The sequence below is a fragment of the Drosophila suzukii genome, chromosome Y (genome assembly GCF_043229965.1).
Source record: "Drosophila suzukii chromosome Y, CBGP_Dsuzu_IsoJpt1.0, whole genome shotgun sequence".
Taxonomy (NCBI): domain Eukaryota; kingdom Metazoa; phylum Arthropoda; class Insecta; order Diptera; family Drosophilidae; genus Drosophila; species Drosophila suzukii.
Window position 1 is genome coordinate 3,550,076 of NC_092085.1, and position 25,659 is coordinate 3,575,734.

General features: G+C 51.4%; 1 long non-coding RNA gene and 1 pseudogene across 2 annotated transcripts in view; one reads left to right on the forward strand and one right to left on the reverse strand.

Moving 5' to 3' along the window:
• LOC139353662 (uncharacterized) overlaps positions 1-25,659 on the reverse strand; it is a 397,947-nt gene that overhangs the window by 239,124 nt on the left and 133,164 nt on the right. The window lies entirely within an intron of this gene.
• On the forward strand, positions 1,555-5,689 carry LOC139353565 (uncharacterized; annotated as a pseudogene).

Consider the following 25,659-nt stretch of genomic DNA (forward strand, 5'->3'; position numbering starts at 1 on the left):
TGGGGAAAATCCGAGGTTGCGTCACTGTTAGGCTATTTTCTCGAAAACTGTGGGTTTGATTTTAATGAAACTTTCAGAAAAGGAGCTTGAATTAAGCCCCAATAGCTTGGCATATCGTGCATATTGGCACAACCTATGTGAGGGGAGCAGTTAACAAAATTGTGGAGACACGATTTTTCAAATGCATTTTTGAAACATTAATAGACCTCGGATGTGTCCCAAACCTACCTAGATCGATAGATCTTTTCTTTCTTAACAATCTAGCATTTTAGATTTTTCGATTTGGTCCCCAAAAAGCGTGAAAATTTAAAAATAAAAAGAGCCTCCATGTTCCAAATTCCACCGTTCCACTTTCGTTGCTAACAGGCCGACGCTAATTTGACGGACATTTGAATTTCTCGAAAACTGTGGGTTTGAATTGCCTGTAATTAACTCAGAAATTAGCTATAATGATGCCCCTTCGAATGCGATACCGTGCAAGTTGGCACAACCTCTGTGAGAGTTGTATGAATTAATTAAAATTTGCATATATATTTTGATGGTTGATGTCACGGGTGCATACGATTTCTCGCTGGCCTGGACAGTGTGGCCGCGTGGCAAAAGCCATAATTGAAAATACTTGAATTTCTCGAAAACTGTGGATTTGAATTGCCTGTAATTTATTCAGAAATTAAAATGATGCCCCTTCTAATGCGATACCGTGCAAGTTGGCACAACCTCTGTGAAAGTTGTATAAAGTTATAGAAAGTTAGCGTCGAATGATTGTCATGGCTAAGCTGTTTACATTGTGGTTCATGTCTTAGTATCTAAAGGTTCAGTTTCTGGATTAAACGGTCTTTTATTAACCTTTTTAGCACCCCCAACTGTAAAGCAGTTTTCTCAAAATCTGTGGGTTTGATTTTGATAAAATTTTCACAGAACACTCCTTAGATTATCCCCTATCTACCCATATACCGTGCATGCTGGCACAACTTCTAGGAGTGGAGCCGTAGGTAATTTCATTTTTGCCCCCTTTTTTTGTATGGGGAAAACGAATTTTCCTCGAAGGTTGCGTCACTGTTAGGCTATTTTCTCGAAAACTGTGGGTTTGATTTTAATGAAACTTTCAGAAAAGGAGCTTGAATTAACCCCCAATAGCTATCGTGCATATTGGCACAACCTCTGTGAGGGGAGCAGTTAAGAAAATTGTGGGGACACGATTTTTCAAATGCATTTTTGAAACATTAATAGACCTCGGATGTGTCTCAAACCTACCTAGATCGATAGATCTTTTCTTTCTTAACAATCTAGCATTTTAGATTTTTCGATTTGGTCCCCAAAAAGCGAGAAAATTTAAAAATAAAAAGAGCCCCCATGTTCCAAATTCCACCGTTCTACTTTCGTTGCTAACAGGCCGACGCTAATTTGACGGACATTGCTAACAGGCCGACGCTAATTTGAAGGACATAAATATTTATTTGTATTTACGCACTTACGTTTCCGTCACTTACGTTGCTGATAGCGATAACAGCGATAAGTCAGTTGAAAAATATCACGATATAAATATTTATTTTTATACGAAAAGTATCGATTTTGATACATTTCTCCCATCCCTAGCGTCGGCTTTTGAATATAATATAAACGACGCGCCGAAAGTAAATGTTATTTGTACCCCGTGCCCCGGGTATTTTTTTTCGCGTCTAGTAGTCCTTGTGCCCGTCGAACGGAAGTGTCAAACTCACCAGTGCTAGTCGCCCCAGTTGTGCAGTCAGTAGGAGCACAGGCTTCCACATTTCCACACAGGACAGACGTGTTTTCTGCTCTCGCTGCCCGGCAAACACAAACATTTATTGAATATTTTCTACACTTTTTGTTCGGTCGTGTTTTTTTTATTTTGCTAAAGTCACGTTGTGCCATAGGTATTGTTTTCGGTTGGGTTTTCGGGGAACAGTGCCGTTGTTCGTCGGGGGTCTAGTGACCTTGCGCGACCCGCACCATGGACCTGCGCAGCTGGCGTAAGGTCCTTATCCAGTGGGTAAGTAGTAGAGATCCTGGGATCTTCGCAGGTCTTCCCGATGCCATCCACTTACGCGATTTCCCGACACAGGTCATCGAGTGTCGCTTCACCGAACACAACTTCATCACGCTGGAGCAGTCGGACATCGATGCCTTCTTCTCGATCTACGTGCAAAAGGCCCAGGTGGCGCCGGTGGAGGAGGAGAACGCGCTGCCGACCCAGCCCGGGGAGCACCGCTCGCCTTTGCAGAACTTCCTCCGAGGTGAGTTCGGGTATTTTGCATTTCCAGCCCGAAATAATTTTGCATGTCATGTCTCCTGAAAAACAGGGTTGTCATCCTTCATCTATTTTACTACTATACTATACTATTTTTTCAATACTATACTATACTATAGGGGATACTATTTTTTCAAAGTCATGGTTGCCCAAATGTCATGAGTCTACATTCCAAGACACCTTTGATATAGGAACTTTCATATAGAAAAAACATAGGCACCTACCAGAGTCGATTGTTAAAGAACTGATTATATGAGAATTTCACTTTGTTGTAAACAGAACAAGTGGAAATAGTGGTATTCAAGGACTAATGGTCATTGTATATTATTTCAGTACTGTCTGGGTGTATTACCTCATATCTAGATAAGAAAAAAATGTTTTGGATATAGGAACATTCATGGGGAAAAGGAAGGACTTTGTATAGACCCTAACCGACTTGATATTTAACTTATAGAACTGATTATATGAGCAATTTTTTTTAATTTCAATAAAACTAGTTGAAATATAAGTATTGTTCAAGGGCAAATGTTTATTTTATTCCTATTTAGTCAAATATTGAATTGTGATTATAAATACAAGGGAATATAAATTCTTTTTAGATATGTACATATCAAATTCCCCTTTTTAATTTAGTTATTTTCTTATTTTGGGATTTTCAAAGGATTTTCTTTCTTCCATTTTACTTCACTTTATTGTCAATAAACTAGTTGAAATAGTAGGATTATTCAAGGATTAATGGCCATTTTATACAATTTTAGTGAAACCTTAGATTACTATAGGACATGCAAGGGTATGTACACTTCTCAAGTCCTCTTTTAAGCTAGTTCCCTTGGCGCCTCGAAAAGGTTTTGGGATTTTCCAAGGATTTTCTTCCCCTAACTTGTTGCTTAAAACTAGCCAAATAATGAGACCCATTTTTATTCCAACGCAGATCATTATCCAGAGTTCAGTGCCCACATAGATGGCCGTGGACAACTTGTGACCGCGGACTACGTGTACGTCTAAACACTGCTCCTGCATTACTCGTGCGTGAAGCAGCCCAGCGTGTTCATCCACAGCATCTGCAAGAAGCTGCCTGAGCTAGTGCAGACTTGCATCGCAAACTTCTTCGGCCAGACATTGGAGCAACAGCTGACGCGCCAATTTCTCCGCCAGTCTATGAACAATGTGGCTGTGGTTTACCGCCAGGGCGTCCAGATCAGCCCCAGTCGTCCGAGCTGCAGCACCATGAGTCTCGAGCTAACCATTGACACCACACCGGGCACATCCTCGTCCACATCCGCATCGCCTCAGCCGCCGAGCTGATCATCGCGATCGCCAGCGCCTCCAAACGTCCGCCAACGAAATGCTAGCAGCGCACCCGGGAGCTGCACGGTGTTCGCGCCCAGCTGGAGGTGGTGTCCTACGAGAAGACCATGCTCGAGGAGCAGCAAACGAAGAAGGAGGACCTGATCATAGAATTGCTGGACAACACTGGTGGGGCCAGAGGCTCGATGCTGTGCGAAGCAAGCCACACTCTCGCTTATCTCCAGCAAGATAGCGTTCTGCTTCTGCAGCTCTTCCCTCAGCTCGGCGTTCTCGTGCTCCTTCTCGCGCAGCGGCTTGTCGACCACAGAGCTGTCCAGATTCTCGGGCGTGGTGTTCGGGGACAGGGAACAGTTGAGCAAATCCGAGGACGCATTTAGAACCTCACGTCGGTTGTGTAACTCTTCGAGCGCTTCCTGTAGACAACGATCCAGCTCCTGCTTGTCGCGCTTCAGGGAGCTTCAGGCTGGATTCCTCCAGGCGCTGTTCCAGCTCCCGGATTCTGTCCACGCACGCGAGTAGTTTGTTCCCGGACGTTTTAAGCTATTCAAGAAGAAAAACAAAAAAAATATAAATATATATTTATGGAATTTTGGGTAGGTATTATGTAGGTACTTTGAATTTAGATTTCCTAAACGGCGCCCTTTTTCGCCAATATTAATTTTAGAATTATGTACCTAGTAGCTTAACATGATCAATAACCATTAAATATGAATTCAAAAATATTAATTTAACAAATAAAATTCCCTCTCAATACCCAAAGTGTGTACAGTTCCGACCAAAAGGTGACTAGTTTTTCGCTGATATTCACACAAAATTCAGCGCCTCTAAATGTCCGCTCCGCTCACACCCAGAACCGAGCTGCTGGAGCAGCGCACCCGGGAGCTGCGCGGTGTTCGCGCCCAGCTGGAGGTGGTGTCCTACGAGAAGACCATGCTCGAAGGGCAGCAAGCGGAGGAGGATCTGATTAAAACGCTAAACAAAGGTAAGAATGCCTCATAGATCTTGTGGCTTACATCCCTCTGATAGTAGTTAAATATGATAGTAACATATTTTATCGTTTTTTCCCATTACAGAGAACATGATGGCCAAGAGTCAACTGGCCAAGCTCTAGAACGCCGTCCAGAATGGTGAGAATGCCGACAACGTGCTAAATGAGTTCGATCATGTAGGTAGTAGACCACCAGATGGTCACAGGTACTTGGTGCCATAAACCAATAATAAAACTTTCCTCATTTCAGTTGAAGCGAAGCCTGATGAAGGAAAGCAGCCAAAAGGAGGCCATTATAGCCGAGACTAACGATAAGCTACAGGATTTGCGCGCCGAAAAATCCGAGCTTGTCGAGCAGGTATGCTACCTGTCTGATTTTATGGGGGCATTACACAAAAGAACTAAATCCGGCGAATTTTGTGTGAATATCAGCGAAAAACTAGTCACCTTTGGGTCGGAACTGTACACACTTTTGGTATTGGGAGGGAATTTTATTTGTTAAATTAATATTTTTGAATTCATATTTAATGGTTATTAATCATGTTAAGCTACTAGGTACATAATTCTAAAATTAATATTGGCGAAAAAGGGCGCCGTTTAGGAAATCTAAATTCAAAGTACCTACATAATACCTACCCAAAATTCCATAAACATATATTTATATATTTTTTGTTTTTCTTTTTGAATAGCTGGAACAGCGCCTGGAGGAATCCAGCCTGAAGCGCGACAAGCAGGAGCTGGATCGTTGTCTACAGGAAGCGCGCGAGGAGTTACACAACCGACGTGAGGTTCTAAATGCATCCTCGGATTTGCTCAACTGTTCCCTGTCCCCGAACACCACGCCCGAGAATCTGGACAGCTCTGTGGTCGACAAGCAGCTGCGCGAGAAGGAGCACGAGAACGCCGAGCTGAGGAAAGAGCTGCAGAAGCAGAACGCTATCTTGCTGGAGCTAAGCGAGAGTGTGGCTTGCTTCGTCGAGAAGCACAGCATCGAGCCTGACCCTCTGGCCCCATCAGTGTTGTCCAGCATTTCTATGATCAGGTCCTCCTTCTCCGTTTGCTGCTCCTCGAGCATGGTCTTCTCGTAGGACACCACCTCCAGCTGGGCGCGAACACCGTGCAGCTCCCGGGTGCGCTGCTAGCATTTCGTTGGCGGACATTTGGAGGCGCTGGATGACGGATCTGTGGCGTGCTGCTCGGTGGCTGAGGCGATGCGGATGTGGACGAGGATGTGTCCGGTGTGGTGTCAATGGTCAGTTCGGGACTCATGGTGCTGCAGCTCGGACGACTGGGGCTGATCTGGACGCCCTGGCGGTAAATCACAGCCACATTGTTCATAGACTGGCGGAGAAATTGGCGCGTCAGCTGTTGCTCCAACGTCTGGCCGAAGAAGTTTGCGATGCAGGTCTGCACTAGCTCCGGCAGCTTCTTGCAGCTGCTGTGGATAAACACGCTGGGCTGCTTCACGCATGAGTAATGCAGGAGCAGTGTGTAGACATACACGTAGTCCGCGGTCACAAGTTGGCCACGGCCATCTATGTGGGCACTGAACTCTGGATAATGATCTCGGAGGAAGTTCTGCAGGGGGGAGCGGTGCTCCCCAGGCTGGGCCGGCAGCGCGTTCTCCTCCTCTACCGGCGCCACCTGGGCCTTTTGCACGTAGATCGAGAAGAAGGCATCGATGTCCGACTGCTCCAGTGTGATGAAGTTGTGTTCGGTGAAGCGACACTCGATGACCTACTGGATAAGGACCTTACGCCAGCTGCGCAGGTCCATGGTGCGGGTCGCGCAAGGTCACTAGACCCCCAAGTCGAACAACGGCACTGTTCCCCGAAAACCGAAACGAAAACAATACCGATGGCACAACGTGACTTTAGCAAAATAAAAAAAACACGACCGAACAAAAAGTGTGCACAACTGGGGCGACTAGCACTGGTGAGTTTGACACTTCCGTTCGACGGGCACAAGGACTACTAGACGCGAAAAAAAACACGGGGCACGGGGAACAAATAACAATTACTTTCGGCGCGTCGTTTATTTTATATTCAAAAAACAGCAACAAACGGAAAACACAAGCGAGCGGCCACAGCAGGCAAACACAACAGACGCAAAACAACATTGAAAGTTGTAAAGAAGTCTCGTAGGCTGGGATATACTCAGTCCCGCCAGGGTCTCTTTTCCGAAAATATTTGTAAAGATATGGGACAAAAAGGTCTAAGACGAAAATCGGTTGGCTGGCGTGAGATGTAGAGTGCCAGCCACCGGGGTACGGAGTGAGAGAAACAGTTTATTCGGTGTCTGTAGCAGAGTGAAAAGCGTCAGCGGTAACGCGCATTTGGGCCTGGCTCATAGCATTCGCTACGAGAAGGCCGAGAGAGAGGGGATCGATTATGGGGACAACTTTTCCCTAGGGCAGAATTTATGGCCTAAAATCTAGGCATTTGTCTGGAAATATTCATATTTATGCGTGGCCAGCTTGATTGGATTTTTTTTCCCTACGAGTTGCATTAAAATCAGGCGAGAAATACTTTTATTGGGGTATTTTTATTGATTCATTTGTAACTCGAGTTTCTACTTTATTTTGTTTTCCCAGTGTAGTCGGGCGCGAGTTGGCTCAATACAGCCGGCAGTGATAAAAGAAGAAGAATAAATTTTCCTTTTAAAAAAATATTTCCCGAAGTTCCTTTGGAAAGAGGGTGTGGCAGTGCGTAGTATTTTTAATATCTGAGAAATATTTTTATTTAATTAATGAGCAACGGGTTTCCTAAAGTTGGGTCCACCCCTTTCTCTCGGTGTAGTGAGCTCGGAAATCAAATCAGAAATCAAAGTAGTCAAAGGGAAAAAGAACAACATGGCAACAACATGTGTTCAGATATGTAAGAAAATATTCTTTATTTAAATTCTTGGTTCATGTTTTTTTTTCTCAGTGCTCGCAATTAACGGGTTAGGTTAGGTCATGGTTTATAAATTCTAGCCTACTCTGGGCGAAACCGCATCGAGGCCTTCGAGAAATTTCTCATTGCACGGGACTCTCGCTGGCCAAAACGCGGTTCACTCCACTCACTCACCCGTCTCGCTGTCACGCACACACACACGCGTGACTCCGGGTGCTCCGCCGCTGGTCCTGGGCCGGCACACTCTCCTCGAGGTCGTCTAGGTAAACGCCTTCCTGGGTCACTTGGCATCAGCCCGAAGGCAAAAGACTCCTGTTGTCCACATAAATTTGCTCTGATCGCACTTCTGATCCCGTGCGCCGCCTTTGCAAGAGTCCCCTGCTTCTCGCACTTCTGGTCCGGTGCGCCGCGTTTTCCAAAAGTCACCTGCTCGCACTTCTGGTCCGGTGCGCTGCGTTTTCCAAAAGTGAACTGCTCGCACTTCTGGTCCGGTGCGCCGCGTTTTCCAAAAGAGAGACCTGTTTCTGATCCCGTGCACCGACTTTGCAAAAATGACTCCTCGCACTTCTGATCCCGTGCACCTCCTTTTCCAAAAGAGAGCTCCTGTTTCTGATCACGTGCACCGCCTTTGCAAAAATGACTCCTCGCACTTCTGATCCCGTGCACCGCTTTTTCCAAAAGAGAGCTAGTTAAGCTTTGCCGCCGCGTTTTGTTCAAGTTTTCGGCTGCTCTGGGTTTTTTCCACTTGTCGAAGTTTCGGTACTCCTTTTCTCTCGCTCTTCCCTTGGCGCGTGCCAATTTTCGGGGGTTGTTTTCCTCCTCGATCGCATGTCCTCTCTCGCTTGCTCCTGTGCGGCGCTGCACTTATCGTGGTGAATATTTCGTTGCTCTCCTGGTGTGTGTGTGTGTGGCTACTGCTGATGTGAGAACGGAGGGGGAAAAGGTAAACAGAACCTATCGCTTAGGCTGAGCTAAAATAATTATTGTGTATCAATATAACTACAAATCTTATGATTATTGGCAAAGCTTATATATTAAATGCACTGTACAATGTTTTTTTTTACAAAGTTATTCGCGAGGGTTTTGTTTGCTGTTGGCGCTGGCGATGTTGTAGCTGCTAGCTGGCGTTGTTGTTGGCGCTGGCGGCCGATGCTGTTGGCGCTGGCGATGTTGTAGCTGCTAGCTGGCGATGTTGTTGGCGCTGGCGGCCGATGCTGTTGGCGCTGGCGATGTTGGTGGCGCTATTTGTGAGGGGTCAAACGACTCCTCACAAAGTCCAAGGATACCCCCAAGGATGCCCCAAGGATACTACGGAAGGAGTCCAAGGATACCTCCAAGGATGACCAAAGGATACTACGAAAGGATCCCAAGGATACCCCCAAGGATTCCCAAAGGATACTACGAAAGGAGTCCAAGGATACGTCCAAAGATTCCCAAAAGGTACTACGAAAGGAGTCCAAGGATACCTCCAAGGATGACCAAAGGATACTACGAAAGGATCCCAAGGACACCTCCAAGAATGCCCGGATACTACGAAAGGAGTCCAAGGATACGTCCAAGGATGCCCAAAGGATACTACGAAAGGAGTCCAAGGATACCTCCAAGGATGCCCAAAGGGTACTACGAAAGGATTCCGAGGATACCTCCAAGGATGCCCAAAGGATACTACGAAAAGAGTCCACGGATACCTGCAAGGATTTCCAAAGGATACTACGAACAAATTCCAAGGATACCTCCAAGGATTCGAAAGGGATACTACAAATCGACTCCAAGGATACTACAGGGCATCTACAAAGGCGCAATGAAACACATAAAGGACATCAGGAGAACGTTAAGAACACAAAGGGAGCGAACCAGAGCGTCAAAGGTCTCGATTGGGACTGATCGGAGGAAGGAAAAACACGCATCAAAAGTCTGCCGAAGGAAGGGGGAAGACGGCACAGAGCAGAGAGCTGTACCGTAGATCTGGGTAGTAAGAAGGAGAGGCCGATGGAAATAGCGGGATTGAGCAAAGAGGAAGGCTCGGAACCGAGGTGTCATTAAAGGGAGCCCAGGCTCCAGCTGAACAATCAAAATCGAGGAGCATCATGAGCACTCGCATAACCAGGAGCGAAGCGCGCAAAATGATGGCTGCCCACCAGCCGTGCGGAGGATCTAGCCCGGGGCAAGGATGGTCGACAGCCCGGCCTACCCGAACCTCGCGGCGGATCTCCGGGCGGGGCGTCCCGAGCCGGTCATCAGCTCCGACAGCGACGTCGAGTTGGTGGAGGACCCGCGGGTGGAGCAACGGCGATGGCGGTTTCCCAAAGCGGTCAACCGGGCCGACGGACGCATCCCGACTGGCGAGGCGGAGGTGGAGTGGGCTAGCGAAGAGCCGCCCCAGGACCAGCTGGCTCCCAGTAGCCATGCCGAGGCTGTGGTAGCGGCTACGTGGGAGTTTCGACGAAGGTGCGAGGCGCGAAGGCAGAGTGAGGAGCGGCGGTTAAGGGAGATGGAGGAGTCGCCGGAGTGGCAGGCCCAACTACGGATGGCCGAGGAGGAGGAGCAGCAGCTGTGGGAAAACCCGGGGTACCCACCCACGCCGAGGTATGCGCCCGAGCCCTGCATCCCGCCGCAAGAAGTGGCAGACGACTGGGCGTTCTCACCTCCGCGGTGGCTGCCCGAAATCCCGCCCACACCGCGGTACGAGGGGTCACCACAGTGGACGCCAGCACGACCGCCCACGCCGAGGTTCGAGCAGCCAACACCGCAGAAGCAGCCACCACAGCAGCAGCAGCTCGAGCGCGAGCAGCCACCACCGCAGCAGCAGCCACCACAGCGGCAGCAGCTCGAACGCGAGCAGCCACCACCGCAGCAGCAGCCACCGCAGCAGCAGCCACCGCAGCAGCAGCAGCTCGAACGCGAGCAACCACCATCGCAGCAGCAGCCACCACAGCAGCAGCCACCACCGCAGCAGCAGCCACCACAGCAGCAGCCACCACCACAGCAGCAGCCACCACCGCAGCAGCAACACATCCGGACGGACATACCGGCACCCGGACGTTCGTGGCCGAATGAGTTAGGTGGCGACAGCAGACGGTTGTCTGGACCTAGCCGGAGGGACCCGTAGAGGAGACGGCAGCGACGGAGGAGCCCCGAATCCGGGAAGAAAGTGGTCCCCGGGTGAGCCCGCTGGATTCCAGGACCCGTGGCAGACCGGAGTGGGCACCACCGACACCGAGCACCGGACCAACAACGCCAAGGACAGGGCCATCGACGCCAATGCCTACCGGGAGCGCGACAGTAACCGCGGAGCCTCTGGAGCGAGGACCCTGGCCTGAGCCCGTGGAAAACGGCCGTCCTCCGCTCAAGCGGCAGCACTGGGCGCCCGAAGTGTCCGAGGTGGTGACATGGCCGAAATTGTCGCGGACGGTGTCGGCGCCGGAGGGCCAGCGATGGCAAGAGATCGCGGAGCATGAGTGGTCCGAAGGGATCGCGGAGGCACCGGTGGTACAGGAGGCTCGCATCCTGGGCGGCAGGCGCATATGGAGAGAGGGGCGCGCGTTCCGCGTCCGGTTGGGGCTGGCGGGCACGAGAGTGTTCGAGGAGCGGCCGAAATAAAATTTGAATAAAATGAAAAAAAAAAAAAAAGGTTCTCTCCACTCTGGGTCCAAAGTCCGTGCCTCCTGGTTGACCCACTAGTCCTTCACGTACCGCTTCCAATAGATGCTCCGCCCACTGCTGCCACTCCGCTGATTGTCGTGCTGCTTGTGGCACGCCTGTGTGCCGCTCCACTGCCGAGATGTGGCACTTCCTCTCCCGGTCCAAAGTTCACGGGAGAGTCCAAAGTCCGGTGGAGTTCCGTTATCCTGTTTTGCACACGGCACTCTTGCCTTGCCCGCGAAGTCTCCATTCTCTCTCGTTCAACATGCTTGGTCTCCAAACTCTCTCGCTCTCCGTCCTTGGTCTCCAAACTCTCTCGATCTCCATCCTTGGTCTCCAAACTCTCTCGATCTCCATCCTTGGTCTCCAAACTCTCTCGCTCTCCATCCAAGTCTCCAAAGTCTCCTCGCCGCGCCGTTACTACGCGAATTCGCCGCGTAACTGGTAAGCGGCCGGCCATCTGCTGCTGCTTCTATTTGTGGGGAGTTATTCAACTCCTCACATTCCCCCCTTACTTCGGGAAACATTTAGAACTTGTTTCTACTCTCCGGCGTTTCCTTGCATGTCCTAGCCTTTGAGTCATTGTGATTCCCGCGGCGCTCCCTCGTTGCTCCCTCGATGCTCCCTCGATGCTCCCTCGACGCTCTTAACTCCCTTGAGCTTCTACAGCGCTGATCATCCTCCTCGTAGCAACTTTAAATCTCCCGCGCCGATGTTTCCCGTGTCTCCACTGGGACATCGATACTCATGGGCTATCGATCCCAGCTCGGTGCTCGTTGCTGCGTCTCACTCCTTTCCATGTTTCCTCCGCCTGGTCACACCATTCGTGCGTGACGGTGCGGCGTTGCCACCTGCTCGTTTGCGATATTTCCACCTTGGCCGATATTTCCATTGTCGTGTGCCCATCGATCGCACTATCGTCCAGTGCCAATCGATCGCCTATCGAGGCGCCCCCTTCCCTGGCTCGTGGTGATTTTGCAACATTCATAGGTATGTAAGTTTCTTTTGCATTTCCTTGACTCCTTTTTATCTCATCCTTTCGTCCTCTCTCGCCCTTCACTCGTCCTCTGTTGGCAGCATCTGACTCCACATTGGCAGCTTTTGAGAGCGGGTGCGGAGAGGACTTCGCATTCGCTTCACAACCAGGACAGCAGGTAAGTATTTATGATGTCCGTTTCTCTTTCCTGCATTAAGCCCCCTTTAAATTTCAGGTTGCTGGTGCGGCCCATGCATGCCCCGTTCTTTTTCTTGTTTTTAGTCAACTGTTGGTGTGGTGCGTGTTTCTGTTTTTTTTTTTTGTGACCAGCTGGCTACGGTGTAGATCTGATTCTGCACCGTCCTCCCCTTTTCCTCGGGTAACAACTAGACGAGCTCGTCCGGCGCATTCCGTATAGAATCTCCGGCTGCTGCGGTGTATGTCTGGACTGCGCGTCTTGTTTTGCTTGTCTCCTTCCGCGCATACTCTCTTCTACGTTACCCGTATCCTTGTGCCGTTTTGTAAGTGTCCCTTCCACCTGGCGTTATCGCGGATGACTCTGGCAACTGCCCGACGCTGAATCCTGTTGCCTTGCGGTCGGGATCACCTTCCATCCCTACCCACGTCCTTGACCTTTCTGCGTGGCGTGTGGATGGCTCTCGCTTCGGCCTGACGCATAATCCTTTGGCCTCGCAGTCTGGATTAACGAGAAACCCTTATCCATGCCCTTGTGCTATCCTGATTGTCCTTTCCGTGTGGCGTATAGATGACTCTCGCTTCGGCCTGACGCCTAATCCTGTCGCCTCGTACCCGTTGTTAGACATCTGACGTTTCTGCTGTCTGCTCGTTTAGTTGTTGCTTGAGCTCGCCAACGTGAACTGTCTTTTCTTTTTTCGACTGTGTGTGGCGAATTTTGCAGATCACTGGAGAGACGAAATCTACGACCTGGTAAGGGCCATCGTACCTCGGGGCTAGTTTTGCAGCGAATCCTTCGGCCGCTTTGGACAGGTGATGTTCCTTGGCCCACACTATGTCGCCCACCGCTGGTGACCATTGCCTCCTTCTCAGATTGTTGTGTATGGCTTGGTCCTGGGACGCCTTTTCCATATTTCGCCGCACGATCTCGAATACCTCTCTTAGTTTGTTGGAATTTTCCTCAGGGGTCTCCGTAGCTCGTCCAGTGCCTAGGGTTTCCTTATCCTATAGGCTGCTGCGTCTACCCTTCCCTGGGTAAGAAACGCCGGTGGATTCCGATGTGTTCACAGCTAGCATAATCTCCGGCCACTTCTCGTCCCAGTTTCTCTGGTCCTGCCCTGCGAACTGCGCAATCATGGTCTTGACCGTTCTGTTCGCTCGCTCGGTCGGATTTTCTTGTGGTGTGTATGGTGCGGTGAACTGTTGTCTGATACCCATCTCAGCCAGAAAACTCTTGAAGATACGGCTTGTAAGCTGCACTCCGTTGTCCGTTATGACCACCTTCGGGACCCCGTACCTTGCGACTATGAGCTCCCTAAACGCCTTCTTGAGCGACTCTGCTGTCGCACTGCGTAGGGGCACCAGTTCCGTCCATTTCGAAAACCTGTCTATCATGACCAGCAGGATTTTGGTTCCCGTGCTTAGATCTTGGTAGGGGTCCAACGAAGTCTGCACATACCGTTCCCATGGTTCCTCCGGCACTTGGCTCAACTTCTTCCCGGCCGCCTGCATCTGATTGGGCTTAAACCGCATGCAAATCTCGCATTTTCGTGCATGCCTGGCCAGTAGTATCGGGCTGCCAACCGTGCAAATGTCCTTCGGCTTCCTACGTGTCCCGCAGACGGTGCGTCGTGGTTCTCCCTCAACACTGCTTTTCGTAGCGACTTTGGGACGCACATCTTCCATGACGCGACGTCTTCACTGCCTGCTCGGTGAGGTATGTTTCTGTATAGTGTCTCACCCTCAATAACATAGTCCGGGTACTTCTGCGGCTGGGTCTTTATCTTTTCGCCCATGTCCTGGATCCAGCTGCATCCTCCTGAAGCTGTAGTTGCCGATGCCTCTTTTAAAACTCATAGTGTTTCCGGTAGTGGTTGTCTTGATAATGCGTCGGCCACCACGTTTAGCTGACCCTTTCTGTACGCTATCTCAAAGTCGTACTGTTGTAGCTCCAGGGCCCATCTGGCGATCCTTCCTGAAGGGCTTTCTATGCTGTTGAGCCACCAGGGCCATGTGGTCGATTACTACCTTAAAGTGGTAACCTTCCAGATATGGCCTGAGCTTCCGGATCGCCCAGACGATCGCCAAACACTCCTTCTCCGTTGTCGAGTAGTTCTTTTCCGCGCCGTTCAGTGTTCGGCTTGAGTAGGAGATTACTCTTTCGCCCTTTTCGGTGTCCTGGGTCAGTATCGCTCCGATGCCGTAGTCGCTGGCGTCTGTGTGCAGGATGAAAGTTCTGAAGTCCGGGCAAGCTCCGGGCTTAACCTCCTCAAACGCCATCTGGTGCTCTGGTGTCCACTCCCACTTACTGCCTTTGCGCAGCAGGTCGTTCAGGGGTTTGACGATTCTGGAAAAATCTGGTACAAATCGGCGGTACCACGACGCTACTCCTAGGTATTGCCGAAGTTCTTTGACGGTCGATGGCGGTTCCAGTTCGGCTACGGCGGCTACTTTTTCTGGATCTGTTCCTATTCCCTCGCTTGTCACTCGATGTCCCAGGTACAGTAGTTCCTTTTTAAAGAATTGGCATTTTTCTGGATTCAGCCTCAGGTTTGCCTCTTTTAGACGCCGGAACACTTCTCTCAGGTTTCTTTTGTGTTCTTCCAGCGTGCGACCGATCACTATTATGTCATCCTGGTAAGCGAATGCGTGAGGTAACATTTCGGGGCCAATTACTTGGTCCAAAACTCGCTGAAACGTTGCCGACGCCGAGTGAAGTCCGAACCTCGTAGTGTTTCCGGTAGTGGTTGTCTTGATAATGCGTCGGCCACCACGTTTAGCTGACCCTTTCTGTACGCTATCTCAAAGTCGTACTGTTGTAGCTTCAGGGCTCATCTGGCGATCCTTCCTGAAGGGCTTTCTATGCTGTTGAGCCACTTCAGGGCCATGTGGTCGGTTACTACCTTAAAGTGGTAACCTTCCAGATATGGCCTGAGCTTCCGGATCGCCCAGACGATCGCCAAACACTCCTTCTCCGTTGTCGAGTAGTTCTTTTCCGCGCCGTTCAGTGTTCGGCTTGAGTAGGAGATTACTCTTTCGCCCTTTTCGGTGTCCTGGGTCAGTATCGCTCCGATGCCGTAGTCGCTGGCGTCTGTTTGCAGGATGAAAGTTCTACTGAAGTCCGGGCATGCTAGCACTGGATCTGCCACGAGTCTTGCCTTAAACTCCTCAAACGCCATCTGGTGCTCTGGTGTCCACTCCCACTTACTGCCTTTGCGCAGCAGGTCGTTCAGGGGTTTGACGATTCTGGAAAAATCTGGTACAAATCGGCGGTACCACGACGCTACTCCTAGGTATTGCCGAAGTTCTTTGACGGTCGATGGCGGTTCCAGTTCGGCTATGGAGGCTACTTTTTCTGGATCTTTTCCTATTCCCTCGCTTGTCACTCGATGTCCCAGGTACAGTAGTTCCTTTTTAAAGAATTGGCATTTTTCTGGATTCAGCCTCAGGTTTGCCTCTTTTAGACGCCGGAACACTTCTCTCAGGTTTCTTTTGTGTTCTTCCAGCATGCGACCGATCACTATTATGTCATCCTGGTAAGCGAATGCGTGAGGTGACATCTCGGGGCCAATTACTTGGTCCAAAACTCGCTGAAACGTTGCCGACGCCGAGTGAAGTCCGAACGGCATTACCCTCCACTGAAACAGACCTTTGCCTGGTACCGTGAACGCCGTATACTGCCTGCTACTCTCTTCCAGTGGGATTTGCCAGTATCCATCCTTCAGGTCCAAACTGCTGATGTACCGCGCTTCCCTTAGTTGGTCCAGGATGTAGTTTTTGCGAGGCATTGGGTAGGCATCCTTAACTGACTTCGCGTTGATCTGCCTGAAGTCGACACACAGTCTCCACTTGCCTGTCTTCTTTTTCACCATCACGATGGGGGAGCTGTAAGGGCTTTTTGAATGCTCTATGAACCCCATTTGGAGAAGCTCGTCCACCTTTGCGTTGATTTCCCCTTGAGTTTTTGGGTTCTTTGGGTAGTATCTCTGCATGATTGGCTTGTCGTCCTTCCTTTTGATCTGGTGTTCTGCCAGATTCGATGCTCCCGATATTGTGCTGAAGTCTGCCAGCTCTGTTTCAAGGAATGCTGTAGTATCGTCCAACTCGTCTACTTGTTGAACGACTGCTACTGATAGCTTCTCCTCGAGCTATCCCATTGGGTCGGTTCCTGGTTGGTATTATTATCTCGTGTCCAGCACACCTTATCTCGCTTTCGACTTGTTTCAGGAAGTTCCATCCCAACATCCTTGGATCCTCGGGCACTAATGGATCCACTACTCCGGGTAAAACCAACAGGCTCATGGTCACTTGTTTGTGGTCCCGAATTTGACCTCCACCTCGAGCTGCGCATCAATTCCGCCGCACCTTCCATCTGCCAACCTAACTTGCCGTCTCGTCCTTGTAATCCTTCCTAGAGCAGCAATATTGTCCGCCAATTCTTCGCTGACGAAGCTTGCCGTTGCTCCGGTGTCGATTGTGGCTTTGTAGCTGTTCCCACCAGTCATCACAGCTGCGGACAACTGCTGCTCCTCCTCGATTAGCTTGCCCGTTAGTTTGGAGTGGCATTGTGCGATCCCCGCTCGCCTCTCTGCGGCGGAGATCGCTGGCCATTTCCCGATCGTTGGCAGCAATCGACGCTCCTATCCAGCAAAACAGCAGCCGCTGGTTTCGACATCCTCTAGCCCAGTGTCCGTTCCCACCGCATTTCCGACAGGCCTCCTGCGGGTCTGTGATATGGGTGGCATCTTGTGGCCTCTGTGTGTTGCTTGGCGGCCTGCACAAGGTATTGTTTGGCTGTCTCTGTTGCTGTGGGGGTGGTGCACAATGGCCTCCGCGTGGTGCGTCTGTTGCCTGCTGTCGTCTGGCTTGGTGTGGTGGTGACCATTGGTCGTTTCCTCGTGTGTCCTGGTTATCTACCACCTCGCATCTCCTGCATGTCACCTGTGTTGGTGACGCCGACTTTGTCTTTGAGAACTTGTTCTCCTGTGCGAAGACTTCCCGTTCCTTTTCAAGTTCTTCGTACTCATCGGCTTAGAGTGTCCAGGTCCGACACTTTGTATGCTCTTAAGAACATCCGTAGGCTTGGGGTGCAGTTCTCTTTAATGACCCTTAACGTCTCTTTCGTAGAATAGCTAAGTGGCCTCACCATCGTCTGCATGTCGATCATGTAGTCCTTGAACGACTCGCTCAAGCCTTGCTTCCTTTGCCGGACCTGGACCGCCAGCCTGGTGAAGAAATCTCTTGGCAGGAAGTATGTGTGGAAACTTTCAATGAATTCTACCCAAGTTCTCCACTGCTTATTGTAGGCGATGAACCATTTCAAAGCCCTTCCTTTTAGCAACTCCGGCATCGCTCGAGGGATCATATCAAGCTCCAAACCGTACGTGTTGGCGGACCATTCTACCTGCTCCAGGAACTCGAATGGTTTTTCCGCCCCGTCGAACCTGAACGACCATTCGCGGACCTTCTTAGCGACCTTTGCATAGTCCGCCTGGCTTGGCCTCGGGGTCAGCGCTGCTGCTTTCTTTTCTTGGCTTGATTCTCTCCTGTGGGCCTCTTTTTGCATGTTGTCAATGCTCAGGCTTGCCACCAGGTTGTCCCCTTTGGCGGTTGTTAACGTAATGCTTGGGCCGGCTCTGTCGTAGTATGTCGCCTCCAGCTCGTCCCAGATGTCGACGAGTTGTGGATCGTTCTCTGTTTCGGAGTAGCATTCCGATAGCGCCTTCCTCATGTCGTCTAGCATGCCCTCCAGGGCGACGTTGAGCCTCTGTGCGACATGGGCGAAGTCTTCCTTCTTGAGGCGGTAAATCCACTTCTTTCTCATTTTTATTGTGCTGTTCTCACTGTTGGGACAATCACGTTGGGCGCCAGATGTAACGAACTGATTTTTATGGTCTGCTCGCTACAAGATTCGTGCGGCTAGCTCAGTATATTGCGTGTTGGTCCCACCAAATTTATATTAACGTGACCGCCCAGTAGCTCATTGAGGAAGCACAGAATTCACGGGTTCGTATTGGGTTTATTGCGGGTATATTATTACAAGTGTCTTAGTCGCTTGGTTGGCCTGGACTCGTTGCTTGTGACCTTCGGTGCTTCCGACGGTCCTGATTGACTCGACGACCTCTCGCCTTGATGACTCGGTGCTCCTGTCCTGTAGATCCCCGAAGATACTCGCAGCTCCCTGAAGATCCTCGCCGCTCCCTGAAGAGCCTTGCAGCTCCCTGAAGTCGCTCGCTCGCTGATCGCTTTTCACGCGTGACTTGGTGACTGCTGGTACCGACTCGGACTCGCGAGGGGTATCGGCCGTACGGGCTTAGGGAAGCGTCACCATTCTGAGACTAGGGTGAACAGAAGCTGCGCTCTCCAGGATCGCTCCTTTCGACACACCGCCGCCTGACCCTTGCTCTGTCCCGGATGGTCCCACTGGGGTTTCTGCTCAGCCCGCGCGGACAGTCAAGGCGGAACGCCAGGAAGCTGCCTCGCGCCTTACTTCGCTTCCACGCCTAGTGTAAACGAACGTTCCACCCTAGCCTCACCCTTTTGCCTTTTGTCCGGGACGTTTCCGCGTGGCTTTTGGTACTCGGGGTTCGGGCACGCCGCTCCGGGACCTCGCAAGTCGAATCCGTAGGGCTCTCCTGGATAATTCCACTCGAGACCGTACCGATCCACCGCTCTCCCTTCTGGCTTGTTATACTCGGGGTTCGGGCACGCCGCTCCGGGACCTCGCAAGTCGAATCCGTAGGGCTCTCCTGGATAATTCCACTCGAGACCGTACCGATCGACCGCTCTCCCTTCTGGCTTGGTATACTCTTTCCAGGCGTAACGCCAGGACTTTGTGGACAGGGTTAATCGACCGCCTTGACCTAGCCGCGTGAAGCCCTCTGGATCTCAGCTACCTGCGTCTCAATTCGGAGATTCCTGGTATCCCAATCCCGAACGTCTCGACGTAGCAATCTCGCTCCTCGAAGGCTTGGCAATCGTCTGGGCAATCCGAAAGCTCAAACCGTATCTGGAAGGTTACCACTTTAAAGTAGTAACCGACCACATGGCGCTGAAGTGGCTCAACAGCATAGAGAGCCCTTCAGGGAGGATCGCCAGATGGGCCCTGGAGTTGCAGCAGTACGACTTCGAAATAGCGTACAGGAAAGGGCAACTCAACGTGGTGGCAGACGCTTTGTCAAGGCAGCCACTGCCGGAAACGTTTCGAGGGATCAAGGAGACGTCGGCGGCGGAAGCTTCTGCAGCATGCAGCTGGATTCTGGAAATGCGCGAAAAGATAAGGACACAGCCGCAAAAGTATCCGGACTACGTGATGGAGGGTAACACCCTGTACAGGAATATACCTCATAGAGCGGGCAGCGAAGATGTTGCAACATGGAAGATGTGCGTCCCGAAAGCTCTACGGGAAACGGTGCTGAAGGAGAACCACGACTCACCGGCGGCTGGCCATGTAGGAAGCCGAAAGACAATAGCACGTCTGGCAGCCCGGTACTACTGGCCAGGAATGCACAGGGACGCCCGAGCCCACGTGCGAGGATGAGAGACATGCATGAGATTCAAGCCGAATCAGATGCAAATGGCAGGGAAAACGCTTACGCAGGTGCCAGAGGAACCATGGGCTACGGTATGTGCGGACTTTGCGGACCCCTGCCGCGTTCGAAGCACGGTAACCAAATGCTGGTGGTATTGATACACCGGTTCTCCAAGTGGACTGAGTTGGTGCCGCTGCGAAGCGCGACGGCCGAGTCCCTAAAGAAAGCTTTTAAAGAACGTATAATCGCGAGGTATGGGGTCCCCAAAATAGTCATAACGGACAACGGAGTCCAGTTTACCAGCAAAACTTTCAAGAGTTTCCTGGCCGAAATGGGAGCCAAGCAACAGTTCACAGCTCCATACACCCCACAGGAGAACCCGACTGAGAAAGCCAACAGGACGGTGAAAACAATGATAGCGCAGTTCGCAGGACAGAACCAAAAAGACTGGGACGAAAAATGGCCAGAAATCATGCTGGCAGTAAACACGAGCGTTTCAGAATCCACAGGTTACACACCGTCGTTCATTACCCAAGGCAGGGAACCAAGACTACCGAGCGCCCTATACGACAGAGAAACCGTAGGGAACGGACGACCGACAGAGACCCCGGAAGAGAAAGCAAACAAACTCAGGGAAATCTTCGAGATTGTAAGGCGGAACCTGGAGAAAGCATCCCAGGACCAGGCTAGGCATTATAACCTAAGGAGGAGGCAATGGACGCCAGAGGTGGGTGACGTCGTGTGGGCCAAGGAACACCACTTATCAAAAGTGGCCGAGGGGTTCGCAGCAAAATTGGCCTCTAGATACGAGGGACCTTACCAAGTCATAGGTTTTGCGTCACCAGTAATCTGCAAAATGCGACACATAAACACAAAGAAAGAGCGGACCATCCACGTAAGCGAGCTGAAACAGCAACAAACTGAAATCACAAGAGAGCGGCCACAGCAAGCAACCACAACAGATGCAAAACAACATTGAAAGTCCAAGGATACCCCCAAGAATGCCCAAAGGATACTACGAAAGGATCCCAAGGATACCTACAAGGATGCCCAAAGGATACTACGAAAGGAGTCCAAGGATACCTCCAAGGATGCCCGAAGGATACTACGAAAGGAGTCCAAGGATACCTCCAAGGATGACCAAAGGATACTACAAAAGGATCCCATGGATACCTCCAAGGATGGCCAAAGGATACTACGAAGGGAGTCCAAGGATACCTCCAAGGATGACCAAAGGACACTACGAAAGGATCCCAAGGATACCTCCAAGGATGCCCAAGGGTACTACGAAAGGAGTCCAAGGATACCCCCAAGGATGCCCAAAGGATACTACGAAAGGAGTCAAAGGATACGTCCAAGGATTCCCAAAGGGTACTACGGAAAGAGTCCAAGGATACCTGCAAGGATTCCCAAAGGATACTACGAACAAATTCCAAGGAAGAACACAAAGGGAGCGAACCAGAGCGTCTAAGGTCTCGATTGGGACTGATCGGAGGAAAAGAAAAAACACGCATCAAAAGTCTGCCGAAGGAAGGGGGAAGACGGCACAGAGCAGAGAGCTGTACCGTAGATCTGGGTAGTAAGAAGGAGAGGCCGATGGAAATAGCGGGATTGAGCAAAGAGGAAGGCTCGGAACCGAGGTGTCGTTAAAGGGAGCCCAGGCTCCAGCTGCACAATCAAAATCAACGAGCATAATGAGCACACGTGTGACGAGGAGCGAAGCGCGCAGGATGATGGCTGCCCACCAGCCGTCCGGAGGATCTAGCCCGGGGCAAGGATGGTCGGCAGCCCGGCCTACCCGAACCTCGCGGCGGATCTCCGGGCGGGGCGTCCCCGATCCGGTGATCAGCTCCGACAGCGCCGCAAGAAGTGGCAGACGATTGGGCGCCCTCGCCTCCGCGGTGGCTGCCCGAAATCCCGCCCACACCGCGGTACGAGGGGCCACCACAGTGGACGCCACCGCAGCAGCAGCCACCACCGCAGCAGCAGCCACCGCAGCAGCAGCCACCGCAGCAGCAGCAGCCACCGCAGCAGCAGCCACCGCAGAAGCAGCCACCACAGCAGCAGCAGCCACCACAGCAGCAGCCACCACCGCAGCAGCATCCACCACCGCAGCAGCAGCCACCACAGCAGCAGCCACCACCGCAGCAGCAGCCACCACCGCAGCAGCAACACATCCGGACAGACATACCGGCGGCCCACGTGAGCCACAGCACCCGGACGTTCGTGGCCGAAGTGGTAAGGTGGCGACAGCAGACGGTTGTCTGGACCTGCCCGGAGGGACCCGCGGAGGAGACGGAAGCGACGGAAGAACCCCGGATCTGGGAAGAATGTGGTCCCCGGGTGAGCCCGCTGGACCCCAGGACCCGTGGCAGACCGGAGCAGTGGGCACCACCGACGCCGAGCACCGGACCAACGACGCCAAGGACAGGGAAATCGACGCCAACGCCTACCGGGAGCGCAGTAACCGCAGAGCCTCTGGAGCGAGGACCCTGGGTGTGGCCTGAGCCCGTGGAAGACGGCCGTCCTCCGCTCAAGCGGCAGCACTCGGCGCCCGAAGTGTCCGAGGTGGTGGCCCGGCCGAAGTTGTCGCGGACGGTGTCGGCGCCGGAGGGCCAGCGATGGCGAGAGATCGCGGAGCCGGAGTGGCCCGATGGGATCGCGGAGGCACCGGTGGTACAGGAGGCTCGCATCATGGGCGGCAGGCGCAGCGTGCGCGTCTGGAGAGAGGTTGGGGCTGGCGGGCACGATAGTGTTCGAGGAGCGGCCGAAATAAAATTTGAATAAAATGAACAAAACGGAGTTTGAAAACCGGCATAAACGGGAAACGCGGCTGAAACAGGGGCCAGAAGTAAGGGGCATACATGGCAGCTCCAGCATCCTGAAATTCATACTGGGTTAATACAGGAAGCAGCCAAACGACACCAAAATACTCACCTGCAGCGAAGCAAATGCGAAGTCCTCTCCACACCAGCTCTCGAGTGTTGCCAGCGTGAAGCCAGGCTCAGCCGGCGGAGGACGATTGAAGGGCGAGAGAGAGAGAGACGAGAGGCGAGAGAGGACGTCTGGAGAGAGAAAGGATGAAATAGAAAGGAGTGAGGAAATGCGAAAACTTACCTAGAAAGTTGCAAATCACCTTGGCCGGTGGGCAGCAGAGCGGGCATTTTGGAGATTGTTTCATCCACAAACAAGTTATGCACCGAATCTAAAAAAACGTAACGCTGCGTCCGAAATTCAACATAAAAACCGCTCGTGCTATTTGGAGCGTTGTGCAGTCCGATGTGAAGATAATGCTGGGCCCGAGCAGACCGACAGTTCCGATTCTATAACGTCCAAAAATTACCAGCCAACAGCAGTAGAAGAGTCCAAGCCAACCATGGATCCCAACTCCAGTCCCTGGTCCTACGCCTACAACCGCATCGTGCCCGCCAGCGCCGGCAGCTCTGGAGGAACAACAGGCCCAACAGCAACAGCAGCAGGCGCAGCAGCAACAGCTCAACCTGGTGGCCGACAAAGTGCAGATTAAGCAGGAAAAGCAATTAAAAGCCTACAACGACTCGATTTAACTGATCCAACTGCAACAACAACAGCAGGCAGCGCAGCAACAACAGCAGCAGCTCCAGCAGCAACTGCAACAGGAGATCGCCGAGGCGGAAACAGAGCCGGACACCGTTTACATGATCGATGGCCGGAAGGTCAAGGTGACGCGCAAGGATGGCCAGCCGTTCCGAGCGACAATAGTTGAGCAGCAGGATGGCAGTCCGGTGCCGCTGGCAGTGCCAGTTCCGGCGGGATCCTATCCGGCGCAATATGCGAGCCCGGCGTTGAGCTCCGCAGATGGATCGCCCATCACGAATTTACATGCCGTGGACGTGGTCAGCACACCGCAGGCCCAAGTGATCGTCCACAAGACGGCGTCCCCGGTAAAAAGGCTGTAGGAGGCAGGCGCCCCTTACTGTGGCCTATTCATCTGTGATACAAAGCACCCTACAGCAGCAGCAACAGCACCATCAGAACCTTTGTTGTACAAAGCTGGAGGACGATGGAGCGGGGCAGGAGGATATAAAGAACGTGCTGCAGCTGCAGGTGAAGCAGGAGCAGCGCCAGCTGGACTTTGCCAACGAGGCATAGACAGTAGATGTCAGCGGTGGTGGCGAAAATCTAGTGTTCAACCTGCCGCCTGGGCTCGAGATTAAGCAAACCTTCTATACCGCGGGCGTGGTCGATGGGAAGCAACTGCAGAGTCCGGAACGCCCAGCAAATGAAAAGGCAAGTTCCTCAATGGACACCACGCATGGAAGGGTTTATCACTGAAGCGCCTCAAGTTCTTAGAGCTATCTCTGTACGGTAACAACCTCACTATTTCGGAGACATCTATCTTCAGCGATACACTATTCCAGAGCCCTCATCAATGCTTCTCCCGCGAATACCGGGCCAGCTCCCATCAGCACGCCCGAGCGGGCACACAGTCCTTAGCAGGTTTCATCTGAGATAGACGATTGTAAGACCTTTTCAGCGACGTCGAATAAGAGCGTCGAATTCACCAGTTAAACATCTTGCCTTGGCCACAAAAAGTACACCAGTCCGTCGGCCGTGAAGAGGAGACTAAAGCGCCTCTAGTTTTCCAAGCTGTCCCTCAGAGCAGATCAAGGATGTGAGATTGCAATGCGACGGTATAGTCATGGAACTACAGCAGTTACAGGGGCGCGACCCTTACTCGAATCGGCAGGGAAAGAAAATAATTGTCAATGTAATTTGTGATTTACATATCTTCATACACTTATAGAATATTTAAAATTTTTACAGATTAAACAGTGAAGAATACAATATTTGAAATTACTAATTTCGTACTATCTTCTCATTCGATTTCAGGTCAAGAAGCTCCTCCTATCCCCTGTGGAGCCCAAGAACCCTACCGATCTGCCCAAGCTGGCGTAGGGTCTGAAGCGCCTGACCAAGTCCAATGATGCAGTGCATCATCGAGAAGTCCGGAGAGCACATTTTTGCCGGTACCGGTGAGCCGCATTTGGAGATCTGTCTGAAGGATACAGCATGACAACGATGTGACCAAGGCCTGTAAGATCTATTGGAAATGCCTTCCCTCACTGCGTGTTCGACCATTGGCAGCAGAGTGCCGACATCCGGGTTAAGGATCTGTAGGTGGAGCGGTGGTAGCAGCAACGGGCTAGGGTGAACTTTACCCAGGTGACATCGAACTGGCGATTATTTATATATCGTTATAAATGCTGAGCCATTTACATACAACACTCGGTAGATTAAGCTTACATACTTATCGTAATCTTACGTTAAATAACCATTGCTCCCAACCAGAGAAGACTGGGAACAAGGCAAGCCGGGCCCTACAGAGGCAGTCAATTTCTACACTGACGGCTCAAAATTAAATAATCAAGTCGGAGGAGGTATATACTCCGAACAACTTAATATCAGGAAATCCTTCAGACTTCCGGATCACTGTAGCGTCTTCCAGGCGGAAGTATTTGCCATAATTGAAGCTTTGATGCTTCTGAACGATGCAAACTGTCAGAATAAACTGATTAACATCTATAGTGATAGTCAAGCGGCTATCAGGTCGATTATCTCGACCAATACAAACTCCCACACCATATCAAACTGCCGCAAATCTCTGCACGAGATGGCTCTGCAGTTTAAAATTTACCTGATTTGGGTCCCGGGTCACCGGAACATTACAGGCAACTGTATTGCAGATGAGCTGGCCAGGCATGGCACTACCGTACCTCTCCTTCCGGACAAGGAGAACATCGGTATGCCGATGGCCACCTGCAAGCTTAACATTAGAAATCAATACAAGAAACTTGCGAGCCTAGCATGGA